The 13132-nt window shown below is 39.6% G+C and overlaps 1 protein-coding gene across 1 annotated transcript in view; it reads left to right on the top strand.

The window, feature by feature from the left end:
- Positions 1–13132, top strand: part of CSMD1 (CUB and Sushi multiple domains 1) — a 2494699-nt gene that overhangs the window by 1095386 nt on the left and 1386181 nt on the right. The gene's annotated exons all lie outside the window — the stretch shown is intronic.

Raw genomic sequence — 13132 nt, 5'->3', positions numbered from 1 at the left:
TTCCTTCTACAAATGGATTATTTTAAAATATATTTATGGCTAAGTTTAAAAAAAAAAAGTTATTTTGCATGTGATCTAATGTGTCGGGACTTGAAGGTTAGGGAAAGCTAAGGTGATAAAGGATGTTACAGGACTGTAATATTGATGGTCCATCCTTAGGATAGACCATGCATATTAGATCAGTGAGCGTCCTACTTCTAGCAGCTCGTTAGATGCACTGAATAAACAGGCAAGCGCCACCTCAGAACATTTGGTGCTATGGGCTATGCTTGCATTGTAGCTCATGCAAATCAGTTTCTTTTGAGTGACCAAGACTGATCTGTTGTACCAAGCACAGCCACTACCAGATGTATGGAGCAATACCAGTACCAAACAATGAAAGGGATGTGACACTTATTATGATACCAGGCATATTCTGGCCTGTTCGCAAGAACAAGACATGTAACATAGTAGTACATAAGGCCGAAAAAAGACATTTGTCCATCCAGTTCGGCCTGTTATCCTGCAAGTTGATCCAGAGGAAGGCAAAAAAACCCTGTGAGGTAGAAGCCAATTTTCTCCACTTTAGGGGAATAAAAAATTCCTTCCCGACTCCAATCATGCAATCAGAATAACTCCCTGGATCAACGACCCCTCTCTAGTAGCTATAGCCTGTAATATTATTAAGCTCCAGAAATACGTCCAGGCCCCTCTTGAATTCCTTTATTGTACTCACCATCACCACCTCCTCAGGCAGAGAGTTCCATAGTCTCACTGCTCTTACCGTAAAGAATCCTTTTCTATGTTTGTGTACAAACCTTCTTTCCTCCAAACGCAGAGGATGTCCCCTCGTCACAGTCACAGTCCTGGGGATAAATAGCTGATGGGATAGATCTCTGTACTGACCCCTGATATATTTATACATATTAATTAGATCTCCCCTCAGTCGTCTTTTTTCTAAAGTGAATAACCCTAATTTTGATAATCTTTCAGGGTACTGTAGTTGCCCCATTCCAGTTATTACTTTAGTTGCCCTCCTCTGAACCCTCTCCAGCTCTGCTATGTCTGCCTTGTTTACAGGAGCCCAGAACTGTACACAAGTAAGAACAATTTATGGAAGGAAAATATGATGAATAAGGAAATATGATGTTCCATACTTTGGTATTTCCTCCATACCTGTATTATATTGACTATGTCCTTTTATAGTTACTTTGTAAATAATAAATACATTGTTTAAAAAATGCATTAATATTCTGCAATATGCACCTCAGTATTTGCATGTTGTTTGTAACTTAAGGTTATGTCTGCTAATAGTTCTGCATTTTCAAATGAAACATGTACAGAGACTTACTATCTTTCTATAGAGGATATGTCTCCCTATGGAGGAGCTGGTATATGCATGGTTTTGCTGGCATCTCTGCATATTCCAGACTATTGAGATCCTCTCTTCCATTAGGTGCTGTTTATCTGTGTTCAGCTACAGACAAGCCTGAACTGAAAATAACACTCATAAACTATTATGTATGTATGAAAAGCCTAAATATAATAAATGGGAGGAGCCAGGAGAAGCCATAACATAAGCTGCCTTGCAGTAAAGCCCACTATACCGAGTACAGAACAATGGAGGAGCAAGACTAGAAAACCAGTGAATTACAAATATTACTAAGATGATTTTAGCATGCAAAAATGTATTTTATTGATTAAGGAAACTAAAGTATTTTAGTTTTTTTAATGGATTGAAGGATAACTCATAGTAATTTTAACTTTTTCTGGAAAGTGCAAAGTTTTTGGAATACAAAGTCCCAAATTTAGCATTATTCCCTTGACCGGATGATTTTCCTTAATTTTTTCATTTTTGTCTTTTATGGTCAGCCTTCCCAAAGCCATATTTTTTTTTAATTTTTTCATTGAAATAGCCATATGAGGGCTTGTTTTTCGTGGGACAAGTTGTACTTTCTAATAGCACCATTTATGTTTGACTTTTAAAAAAACTATTTTTTCTTTGTATCCACATACTATGACACTATAACTTTTTATTTTTATGTGTACGGAGCTGTGTTAGAGCTCATTTTTTGTGATACAATTTTGAAGTGTGTATGACCTTTGGATCACTTTTAATTCTATTTTTTTGTTTGGAGAAGCGACCAAAAAACAGCGAATCAGACATCTTGACTTTTCTTTCCTTTTCACTAATTGCCATATAGGATACATAATTTTATATTTTAAATATCACTGGCTTTTTTGCACACAGTGATGCTGTTTATCAATTTGTTTATGTATTTTTACTTTAAGTTTGGGGAAAGGCAGGCTCTCCATTGGAACTTATGTGCGGCAGCCTCGGATCATTCAGGAGGGGTCCGAGGCTGCCACACACACCATCTGGCTCCCTGATCCTCGCTAGGGGGAGCCAGTGAACGGCCTGGAACGTGTGCTCCTCATTCTTGACCTTATAGAGGTCAAAGTCACAAGGTCAAGGTGACCATTGTATCTGAGGGGTTAAATGTTTGATGATTGATGGGTACCATCTTTAAATATTGCAGCTGCAGACGTTATAAAAGTAAGAACAGTAGAAGTTCAACCTCTGGGACTTCCATATATATATATATATATATATATATATATATATAGATGAATAAACCAATTCAACCGGTTACAAAGAGTTCATTGACTGGCAATTTATTAATAGCAAAGGGCCCACTGAGAGGGGGGAATAAGCTTATTAAAATATAACTTTTAATTAAATATGCAGTTTAAATACACCACAAAGATGCATTGACATGACAAACATAGAGGGGGGGGGGGGGGGGGGTCCAAGCCTGGTACCCCAATGCTGGTAGTGAAATAAAGAAAATCTGCTCCACCTTTGAGGGTGCAAGCAGTCTTACCAGACCAAACAGACGACTAGGATCAACACAGAGAAGTTTTCCGCTTGAATTGGGTGATGTCGGATAGGAGGACGTCCCGTGGGGGCGTAGTGTCTGTAGAGGCGATTTGGAGCTGTGCCCTATCTGACCCTATAAGAAGGGGAAGGGGACTATTTCCATTCTGCCTGTCTACACAGAGCACCCGCCCCGAAAAAGGTGACCCCGTCTGGATACCTGTCCCTATCTAGGACCTGATCCCAAGTGCTGAAAAATAATAAATTTGGCAATTAGAATTCCTTCAAACCTCCCGACGTGGCACGTTTCTGTCATGCTGACTCTTCAGGGGAAGGTGGTACACAGAGGAAAATCAAAACACGAAACCGCAGGTAAAAAAAAAAAAAAACCTGCAGCAATAGCTCTTACAAGTGAAGAAAATCTTATATGATGCCACCCCACGGTATTGGGATGCAGTTCTGCAGAGGAAATTATATTCCTCTGCTGGTCGGTATATGAGGGTATGATAATCCTCAATTAGGTAGTGTCCCTATGGTTTGGGGGGATACAATAACAATCTACCAGCCGCAATGATACATACATATGTGGGATTTAAATAGTATCCAAGCGCGCCTTTCCTAAAGGGACCGCCCTGCGATCGTCGGCTCCGGCATCTGACGTCATACGCAAGCGCCGCACGTGACGTCAGACCCAGGCGCCGAGACCACATGATACAGGCGGCCAATCTCAGATGCGGGGAGGTGGCTATGGAGGTTGCCTGGAGACCGATAAACAGGAAACCATGCAGAGCACTCTGAATCTAGAGCGTCCTTAGTTACGCTGCAAACAAAGTCGCAGCAAGATAGTATTAACATTTTTTGCAAGAAAACAAAGAACAGGGCTCATGTAGGAGAGATCTGAATACATGAAGTCACGTACCTTCTGATTATGATACAACAAATTAAGAGGTTAATGTTCTATCCTGCCAATAGGGCAACCTATTGGGGTATTTAGACAAAACAGCCATAATAAAGCCTCTCGTTGAGGCCCAGGGGGGCAGAAGTCTTAAAGGGAACCTGTCACCAGTTTTATGGTGTCCTAACTAAGGGCAACATAAATAAGTGACTGATTCTCTTAGCAAAATGCTGGGTCACTTTCTTTAATTGACCCAGTCAATCTGCCAACATCTTGTATTGAAAAGCTCCAGCTGATAATGATGACTCCTGAATATTCATGAGCTCCTGACTCTCCCCGCCTACCTGCTGCTGATTGACAGTTTTTTTTTACATATGAATCAGCAGCAGGTGGGCAGGGGAGTGGCTATAGCTCTGAATTAAAAAACGCTGGACTCACTGACATCACGCTGGACTCAAATCAGCTCATTAGCATGCGGCATGCGGCATCTTTGTGTGTATATTATGAGGTAACCATCTGTCACACCAGTAAGTGAATACATCTAAGGCACTTTTTAGTAGTTAATGATTGTATATAATTAGTTAGATTATAATCAAATATCCACATGACACGTTCCCTTTAAGGGAGAATATCCAGCGTGATTTGCGCTGGAGAAGACTCCTATCCCAGTCACCTCCCCTAAATGGGGGTTTGACAAGATCAATGCCCATAAATATCAATTGGGCTCTGCCATTATGGGCTGTGTGTACATGTTTAGACACCGGGGTATCTCGTTTGTGTGAGATGTCCCCCAAGTGTTCACCTACCCTCCTCCTGAGTTCACGTATGGTTTACCTATGTACTCCATCCCACATTCACACTGGATATGGTATATCACTCCCTTAGACCTGCAGTTAATGAAATGTGAGATGAAGTACTGTTTACCTGTAACTGAACTCATGAAGGATTTGTTTGTCTGTATATGTTTGCACGCTACACAATTGCCGCATTTGTGACACCCAACAATGTTAGACCGCAGCCAGGTGGGTTGCATCACGTTGGAGGAGAAGTGGCTTTGCACAAGCTTGTCGCACAAATTATGCCCCTGTCTATAAGTGATCTGGGGGTGTTTTCCTAATACCTCATCAAAGTCAGGGTCCATTTTGAGGACCTTCCAGTGACGTTGTATAATATGTTAAACCTGTTTAGATCCCCTATCAAAATTGGTGACAATTCGTAACACTTTAGCATCTGGGCCACAAGTTTGATTAGGGGTGAGAAGGGAAGATCTCGGACGAGACAAAGCTGCCTTGTATGCGGACCTGAGGACGTGGTCGGGGTATGCCCTTAAATAAAACCTCGTCCTCAGGTCAGCTGCCTGGGTAATGAATTCTTTCTTATTTGAACAATTCCGCCTCAATCAGAGAATTTGACCCCTTGGGATCCCCCTCCTGAGTGGGAAAGGATGACTGCTCTCCCATCTCAGGAGGGAATTCGTAGAGTTTGGTTTGCTGTGGATGGAGGTGTCTAATTCACCCTTGGTATTTTTAGTGATCCTGATATCCAGAAAAGGTAGGCTGGTGGGATGCGACTCACAGGTGAAATGCATCCCAATCTCGTTTTGATTGAGATGCAACACAAAGGACTCAAACCCCAGCTGGTCACCATTCCATATAATGAAGATATCATCAATATATCATGCCCACAGACCAATTTGAGAGTTGTCCTCCGACTCCTCATCCCTGAAAACCAGAGTCTTCTCCCACCAGCCCAGGAATAAATTTGCATATGATGGGGCACAATGACTCCCCATCACAGTACCCCTGAGCTGGTGGTTAATTTTGTTGCGATGGGGAGTCCTTGTGCCCCATCATATGCAAATTTATTCCTGGGCTGTTGGGAGGAGACTTTGGTTTTCATGGATGAGGTGTGGGAGGACAACTCTCAAATTGGTCTGTGGGCGCGATATTTTGAGGATATCTTCATTCTATGGAATGGTGACCAGGTGGGGTTTGAGTCCTTTGTGTTGCATCTCAATCAAAACGAGATTGGGATGCGTTTCACCGGTGATTCGCACCCCACCAGCCTACCTTTTCTGGATATCAGGATCACTAAAAATACCAGGGGTGAATTAGACACCAATATAGAAAAAATGACTGGGCACACCTAGGATATTTAGTAGCTGGTGTTTATTGTTACTCAAATGTAAAATATGGATCCAATAGGGGGATGTACAACATATAATTTAATGGTGTGTACTTAAATGGTTAAAACGTTACCTATAGATAAAACAATATTCAAGGCAGATATTCTGTGTATTCTGCGGCCGAGGTGCTGCTGAATTGGTTACCCAATAGTGGTGTTGTGACCCAACAGCCTCATCTCAGACGCATTATAAACAGAAATGCTGAATGGGTAAAATGTGGCAATAAATAGATAATATAACACAATGTTAATAAAACTTATTGGGTGATAAAGGAATTACAAAGTAAAAAATGTATAAACACCGGATGATGTAAAAAGTTGTCCTCAAGAAATCCGAATATAGTCAGGTCCCACTAATATTGGTAGCCAATTTGGAGTAAAAGATAATACTGTACAGTAAATTGGCGGTAATCAGATGCAGTGATACTTTGCTCCGTCACTGACTCAGCGGCGTCCCGCTTTCAGTCAGAAAAGGAATCCAGCGATAGGTAATAGTTAGTGAAGGAACGCTCTTACCAAGGTTGGAGGGATCTCACAGGTCAGAGAAACCTCTGCCGTCTGTCGGAACTTTTACTCCCGATTTTCTTGTTGCGGTCAGGTGAAGAACCCGTAGTGAGTAGTATGGATCACCTGTTAGCAGTTGGATTTTCTGCACGAGGTCCCGCTTGTTGAAATCTGGATGAGATGTCCCAGCTTTTCGGGCAAAAGTTTCAGACCGGCTTTGTTTCGTAAGGCGGCTCAGAGTTGTTCCTTAATAAGTTCAATGCGGTGCACTCGCATAGAGTTGGGGGGTCAGACCAGACGCGTTTCGGGGCTAGAGTATCCCCTTCCTCAGTGGCTTATCTGACCTCCCCAAAAGACCCTTCTTTTATACTCAGCAAAGGAGTCAAGACCCGGTTCGGATTTTGGTTCCGGAAGTCCTGTGAAGGGCGTTATCCAATCAGGAAATATTTCCATTATCACTGTGGTATAGCGGATTTTCGTATTCTATTTCTTTAACATTGGTATGTGTCCACATATATAAACTCATTATAACTTGTGAGATTGTTATGTTAGGTGAATGGCAATAACTTTATGTGTCGTTGCGATTCCCCTGTGTTTTTGTAAAACGCCCGAACACTAGCATAGTGACCATTGTAAACATAAATAGATAATACATCATATATGAACAACATTTTAGAAGTGGTGTCAACATTTGTATATGTGTTCAGTCAATCAATTTAGTAAAGAATAGTACAAGACGAAAAAGTTAAAAAACGAAAATAAAGAATTCCTAGTCAAATACATGTTAGGGGAACATGTGTACTACGAGGCTATCAGTATATATATTGGTATGGTAAACAGATTATATATCTATATACCTATAGCCTCTATGTATAAATATTTAATATCACTTATTAATTCATTAATTTATGTGAAGTCTTCTCTAAAGTTTCAAAAAGTGAACAATCTATGTATTTGATGATGGCCAGAAATTTGCATAAAGTAATAAAAACATGTATAAATATTTGGTTCATTTTCACAATATATTTTTGAAAAATGTTTTTGTTCATTCTCAAAGTATGTTTTTATATATAAAACCATCAATGTGTATTTCTAGAAAGCAAAAATATGGATCATAAATATAATGAAGAATAAAAAATGTTAAAAAGTATATATCTATTGTTTATAAAATTCAATGATGATCCCATAAATTCCCACAAAAATAGTAAAAGTTCATAAATATTCATAAAAAAGATAAATATATAGCAAATATTTTTGATTGTTTTTTATAAAATATTTTTAATTCTCTATAAAAAAAAATTTAAAAATTTTTTTTTTCCTAAAAAGAACTTATGCTGTATAGAAAATTCGATTGAATGCCATGCTCAGTCAGTCGATGTTGTAAGATAAGGGACTGCCGTCGAAGGGGAGCCAGCCGGGGCAGAAAGCTACTCGGCATAGCTCACCCTCAAAGGCAGGCCCCAACCCATATTTATAAAAAGCCAAAAATTTCATACTCTGCATTTAAACCATCAGGGATCATAGTTTCCATCTCAAAGATTCTCTGTGTCTCTAATCTTGACATTTTGCTGATGTGATTCCCTTTTCTCCAGCTTTTTGGTACCTTATCTATTGCTGCAAATTTTAGATTGGATGGGTCACTATTATGGGCAATTTTAAAATGTTTAGAAAGGGAATGAGTTTCTACGCCCTTTTTAATATTTGATATGTGTTCAGAAAGGCGTTTTTTAAGGGTTCTTTTGGTCCTGCCTATGTATTGGCGTTTACATGGACATTCTATCATATAGATAACATTTTCTGTACTACAGGTTAAAAATTCCTTTATAATGTGTTTATGTCCATTGGTGGTTGCAATTATTTCTTTAGTTTGTTTTGTGAATGATGTTAATTTGCAATTGCCGCATTGGCCACACCTGAAAAAACCCTTTAGATCCATCCATTTTTGTATTGATGGGATATTTTTTTGTTGTTCATCCTCCTTGACTGTGGGGGCTATCTTATTGCCTAATGTTGGTGCTTTGGTAAAAACAATCAAGGGTTTTGGTGGAATTATTGTACCTATAGTTTTTTCTTTTTTAATAATATCCCAATGTTTATATATGATGTTTTTTATCTTGCCATGTTCACTACTATATGGTAGTATTATTTTTACTTGATTGTCCATATTCTCTTTGCGGTTTTTAGTTTTACCATTAAAAAACTCCTTTCTATCCATTTTAGTGACTTTGTCCAATGCCAAATTCAAAATTTCTTCTGGATATTCTTTTTTTAAAAATTCTGACTTCATTTGCTCTGCCTCAATTTGGAACTGGTCCATCATTGTACAATTGCGTCTCAATCTTTGGAACTGTCCCTGCGGAATGTTAGTGAGCCAGCTTGGCAGGTGGCAGCTGTTAAATAAAATATAACTATTTCGCGTTGAGGGCTTAATGAACGTGCACGTTTTTAGTACATTTTCGTCTACATAAATTTTCAAATCTAAAAATTCTAAAGTTTCTTTACTATTAATTCCCGAAAATTTAAGATTGAGATCATTATGGTTAATATCATCTAAAAACTGGTTGAGTGATTCGGGGCCTGATTGCCAGATAAAAAACACATCATCGATGTATCTCTGCCAGAGCACCAGGTCCGCCCCCAGTCTAGGGGCCACGACCCGTTCTTCCCAATCGGCCATGAATAAATTGGCATAACTGGGGGCGAACCTGGTGCCCATGGCAGTACCCCGAATCTGCAAATAAAATGATCCATTAAAATAAAAATAGTTATGTTTTAGAATAAAATCAATACCCTCAATTATAAAATCTATCTGTTTCTCTGTTAATCTGCCTTCCGTTATAAGTTGTTTTTTTGTTGCTTTTTTACCTTGTTCATGGTCTATGACCGTATATAAGGATTGGACATCTAGAGAACCCATTATCCAGTGTTTTTCAAATTGCATATTTTCTATTTTATGTATAATTTGTGTTGTGTCTTTGACATATGAAGGTGTTTTTTTCACTTTAATTTGAAGTAAAATGTCAATATACATTGAAAGATTAGCTGTTAATGATTCTATCCCTGAGATAATGGGGCGTCCTGGTGGATTTGATTTGTCCTTATGTATTTTCGGAATGCAATAAAACGCCGGTATTCGTGGGTATTTATTTAAAATGAAGTCATGTTCTTCATTATTTAAAATTCCACTATCCATCCCTTTCCTACAGAATTTCCCTAAATTTATATAAAATTGATCAGTTGGATCATTTTTTAAAAGTTGGTATGTACCAGTATCAGCCAATTGGCGTAAGCATTCCGCATTATATTTTTTAATATCTTGAATCACTATAGAGCCTCCTTTGTCCGCTGGCCGGACAATAATGTTATTGTCCTTTTGTAGATGTTTAAGTGCATTAATTTCTTTTTGTGTCAGATTATTGCGTTTGTATTTTAAATTACTTTTTATCTTTTTTACATCGTTCATCACACATTCCTTAAATGTGATTAGTTCTTGACTAAGCTCATTTCGTGGATACTTTTTTGATTTATTTTTCAAAGAAGTGTGTATAATTGAATCATTATCTATAGAGGGAGTAATTGCTCGATTCATTGGGTTTTTTAGGAAATATTTTTTTAAACATAATTTCCTTATGAATTTTTCCACTCCAATAAAAGTTTCAAATTTATTAAGTGGTTTTGTTGGAGCGAATTTTAGACCTTTGTTGAGAAGTTGTTTCTGTGTATCTGATAGGGTTACTGAGCTTAAGTTAATGATGGCATCATTTGTAATTATGGGTGATGTCTGTAGTGATGGTGTCTTTTTTCTCCTTGTTCCTCTTCGTGTCTTCCCCTTTCTGTATCGTGATGTCTCACCCTGTGTGTTTGATTGTGATTGTGATACTCGTCCTGTGAATTGTGTCTCCTCGTGTTTTGGGTCTTGCATGTCTGTGAGGTGTTCTGGGTTTTGTTTCTCAAATTGTATTGGTGGTCTATATACGTGTTTTTCTGTGTGGTTTGTGCCCTCGGTGAAGGTGATCTTTGTCTTATACGTGCACGGTGATGTGGGGGAGTGCGGTCTAAAAAATGATTTGTTTCTTCTAATATTTCAAATCTATTATGCGTGGGTATATTAAAGTGTTCATTTCTTATTGATTCTTGTTCAATCGTGTCTGTTTCTTTTATAGTGTTACTAGTTGCTCTTGTCATTAATCTGTGCTCATCATAACCTTCCCTATTAGTGATTTCCCTATCAATTCTCCCTCTTCTCTTAAAGTTCAACTTTTTTACTTTTTTCTCTATTATTTCCTGTTCTATTCTGTCTAAATTTTGACATATATTAGTCTGAATTAAACTAATTTCCTCATTCCTAGTGAATTTGTCTATTATTGGTTTTAGCTCAGAGATACGTTTAGTAGTGTCCTCTAGTATCTCTGTGCGTCTTTTAATAATTAACTTTGTACATGCGACTGACTGTCCATGGAGTAAGTCCTCCCATTCTTTGTCAAATTCCACACTACGCAAGTCTTGTGCAGGGTATTTAGTAATCAATAATCCTTTAGGGATTTTATCAATTTCAATGCATCTTCTTAATGTCTTAATTTCCCACCGTTGTTTTAACTGGCGGATTAATAGTGTTTCTAATTCTCTAAAAGTATTAGTGATACATATTTCAGAGTTGACAGTATCTGTATTGACACTATCAAAAAGGAAATTGTCCACTTTTTGTTTCTTGGTCTCCATATGATCCCAAATATCCATGGTGGATCAGCCAACCGTGCTATCCACTAGGGTGACAAAACTAGAATTCAATTGTAATATATTAGTTGGATGCACAGGATGGTTGAACCGCCAACCAGGGTGCTCACAGTCTTGCAGCGTCACCCGTGAATTAGACACCTCCATCCACAGGAAACCAAACTCTACGAATTCCCTCCTGAGATGGGAGAGCAGTCATCCTCTCCCACTCAGGAAGGGGATCCCAAGGGGTCAATATCTCTGATTGAGGCGGAATTGTTCAAATAAGAAAGAATATATTACCCAGGCAACTGACCTGAGGATGAGGTTTCATTTAAGGGGATACCCCGACCACGTCCTCAGGTCCGCATACAAGGCAGCTTTGTCTCGTCCGAGATCTTCCCTTCTCACCCCTAATCAAATTCATGGCCCAGAGGCTAAAGTGTTACGAATTGTCACCAATTTTGATAGGGGATCTAAACAGGTTAAACATATTATACAACGTCACTGGAAGGTCCTCAAAATGAACCCTGATTTCAATGAGGTATTAGGAAAACACCCCCAGATCACTTATAGATGGGGAGGTAATTTGTGCGACAAGCTTGTGCAAAGCCACTTCTCCTCCAACGTGATGCAACCCACCTGGCTGCGGTCTAACATTGTTGGGTGTCACAAATGCGGCAATTGTGTAGCGTGCAAACATATACAGACAACCATATCCTTCATGAGTTCAGTTACAGGTAAACAGTACTTCATCTCACATTTCATTAACTGCAGGTCTATACCATATCCAGTGTGAATGTGGGATGGAGTACATAGGTAAAACCATACGTGAACTCAGGAGGAGGGTAGGCGAACACCTGGGGGACATCACACACAAACGAGATACCCTGGTGTCTAAACATGTACACACAGCCCATAATGGCAGAGCCCAATTGATGTTTATGGGCATTGATCTTGTCAAACCCCAGTTTAGGGAAGGTGACTGGGATAGGAGTCTTCTCCAGCGCGAATCACGGTGGATATTCTCCCTTAAGACTTCTGCCCCCCTGGGCCTCAACGAGAGGCTTGATTATGGCTGTTTTATCTAAATACCCCCCTAGGTTGCACTATTGGCGGGATAGAACATTAACCTCTTAATTTGTTGTATCATTATCAGATGGTACGTGACTTCTTGTATTCAGATCTCTCCTACATGAGCCCTGTTCTTTGTTTTCTTGCAAAAAATGTCAATACTATCTTGCTGCGACTTTGTTTGCAGCGTAACTAAGGACGCGCTAGATTCAGAGTGTTCTGCATGGTTTCCTGTTTATCGGTCTCCAGGCAACCTCCATAGCCGCCTCCCCGCATCTGAGCTGCCTGTATCATGTGGTCTCAGCATCTGGGTCTGACGTCGCGCACGGCACTTGCGTATGACGTCAGACGCCGGAGCCGACGATCGCAGGGCGGTCCCTCTAGGAAAGGCGTGCTTGGATACTATTTAAATCCCACATATGTATATATCATCGCGGCTGGTAGATTGTTGATGTATCCCCCCAAACCATAGGGACACTACCTAATTGAGGATTATCATACCCTCATATACCGACCAGCAGAGGAATATCATTTCCTCTGCAGAACTGCATCCCAATACTGTGGGGTGGCAGCATATAAGATTTTCTTCACTTGTAAGAGCTATTGCTGCAGGGTTTTGTTTTTTTTTACCTGCGGTTTCGTGTTTTGATTTTCCTCTGTGTACCACCTTCCCCTGAAGAGTCGACACAACAGAAACGTGCCACGTCGGGAGGTTTGAAGGAATTCTAATTGCCAAATTTATTATTTTTCAGCACTTGGGATAAGGTCCTAGATAGGGACAGGTACGTCCTCCTATCCGACATCACCCAATTCAAGCGGATAACTCCTCTGTGTTGATCCTAGTCATCTGTTTGGTCTGGTAAGACTGCTTGCACCGTCACAGGTGGAGCAGATTTTCTTTATTT

This window comes from Bufo bufo, chromosome 4, assembly GCF_905171765.1.
Source record: "Bufo bufo chromosome 4, aBufBuf1.1, whole genome shotgun sequence".
Classification (NCBI taxonomy): Eukaryota; Metazoa; Chordata; class Amphibia; order Anura; family Bufonidae; genus Bufo; species Bufo bufo.
Note: the sequence above shows the minus strand (reverse complement) of the source record. Positions and strands in the feature narration are given on the sequence as shown.